This window comes from Chiloscyllium plagiosum, chromosome 39, assembly GCF_004010195.1.
Source record: "Chiloscyllium plagiosum isolate BGI_BamShark_2017 chromosome 39, ASM401019v2, whole genome shotgun sequence".
NCBI classification, from domain to species: Eukaryota; Metazoa; Chordata; class Chondrichthyes; order Orectolobiformes; family Hemiscylliidae; genus Chiloscyllium; species Chiloscyllium plagiosum.
Genome location: NC_057748.1, coordinates 955741 through 957988, shown reverse-complemented (window position 1 = coordinate 957988; position 2248 = coordinate 955741).

Below are 2248 nucleotides of genomic sequence, written 5' to 3'. Positions count from 1 at the left end.
GGGGTCCGGGGGGCGGGGCCGGGGCGGGGCCGGTGCCCGGGGGGCGGGGCGGGATATGTCCGTGAGGAAGGGGATAAATAAACCTTGGGTAACCACAGAGTAAGGAGAGCATCGAATCAAAAGAAAAATTATGCTGTGACAAAAATTAATGGTCGGCCAAATGATTAGAAAAATAAAAATTATAAACAAAAGGGGGAGAAAATAAACTTTAAGGGTAAACTACCCTGTAACAACAAGATGGACGGGAAGAGCTTCTTTAATGAAAAAAAAGCCAAAGTGAGCAGATGCCTTTGAGAAAGAAGCTGATGAAATAATGGGCCATCAGGAAATCGCAGAAGAGTTGAGTAAATATTTTGCATCAGTCTTCGCTGTAGAAGGTACACGGGTCTTCAATCAGTCAGGGCATTGAGTATAGAAGTGGGGAGGTTATGTCGCAGTTATACAGAACCTTGGTGAGGCCACACTTGGAGTATTGTGTTCAGTTTTGGACACCTTGTTATAGGAACGATGTTATTAAACTGGAAAAAGTGCAGAAGAAACTTACAGTGATGTTGTCTCTACTCAATGGTCTGAGTTCTTGGGAGAAATTGGACAAGCTAGGACTTTTTTATTTAGAGCGTAGGAGACTGAGGGAGTACCTTTATAGAAGTGTATAAGTTCATTAGAGGCATGGATAGGATGAATGCACTTAGTCTTTAGCAGCAGCGGAGGTAGGACGAACTCGGAAGACTGCAGATAAGGTAAGGCAGATTTTATTAAAATTACTTACCGGTAGCGGGCAGCGGTGTTTTTCTCTTTCACAGAAGGAGCGGGAGCAGCAGAGGAAGTGACGGGGACCAGAGGGGTAGCCGGGAAGGTAAGCAGTGAGTATAAATACTCAATTTTCGACGCCAACAGCCATTTTAAGTGCAAGCAGCAGCGGGGAAGGAGCGGAGGAAGTGACGTGGACCGGAGGGGCAGCCGGGAAGGAAAGCAGTGACCATTTATATCAGCAAGGTGGCTAAACCAGAGACTCTACTACTGTAGTGACTCACACCCGCCCTCCTCCTCTAACCTAGTTAATAATTAGGAAGAGCGGGAGCAACAACCAGGGGACTGCCGGTAATATATTTGGGCAGTGGCTGAACCCGAGACACTACACGTGTTGCCTCTCCCTCTTCCCCCCCCCCCAACCAAAAATAGGACTCTGGTTTGTTAAGATAAGGATTTTCTATTTCTTTATCGGTGAATGGTTAAAAATTTACTTTTTATGGTTTATCTAGTAATTGGTTTTTAGAAAAAGACTATAAGCAGAGAGGTATCAGAAAGTATTTTAATTCAAACCTATACAAAGTAATAAAGTAATTAACTAAGCAGAGATGGCTGGGCAGGTGATGTGTTGTAGCTGTATGATGTGGGAGCTGGCTGATCCCATTGTGAATGGCAGTGACCACATCTGCAGCAAGTGTTGGTTGCTGGAAGAACTCTGACACAGAGTTGATGATCTGGAATCTGAGCTTCAACCACTGTGGCACATCCGGGAGGGGGAGAGTTACCTGGACGCTTTGTTTCAGGAGGCAGTCACACCTGGGAGATTAAGTAATTCACATTCAGTTAGTGATCAGGGACATCAGAGTGTGACTGTAAGTGAGGCAGGCAGGGGGAACCTGAATTCAGGAGCCTCAGCCCTTGACCTTGTCCAACAGGTATGAGATTCTTGCTCCCTATATGGATGAGGAAAAAGGCTCTGGACAGGATGAACCAGCTGACCACAGCACCATGGTGCAGAAGGCCATTCAAGAGGGGGGAGCAAAAAGACAAGTAGTTGTTAAAGGGGATTCTATAATTAGGGGGACAGATAGTATCCTATGCGAGCCAGATCGGGAGTCTTGAAAGGATATTGGAGCGGGAGGGGGAGGGGAAGGATCCAGTTGTGGTCCACGTTGGGACTAACAACATAGTCAAATCTAGGGTGGAGGACCAGTTTGGGGATTATCAAGCACTAGGAACGTTGGGACTACAACATAGTCAAATCTAGGGTGGAGGACCAGTTTGGGGATTATCAAGCACTAGGAAAGAAATTGAAGTACAGGTCCTCAAGGGTCATAATCTCCGGATTACTGCCCGAGCCACGTGCCAATTGGCATAGGGATAAGAAAATTAGGGAAGTAAACACGTGGCTAAGGGATTGGTGTGGGAAAGAGGGATTCCATTTCATGGGGCATTGGCATCAGTTTTGGAACCGAGGGGATCTGTACCGTTGGGACGG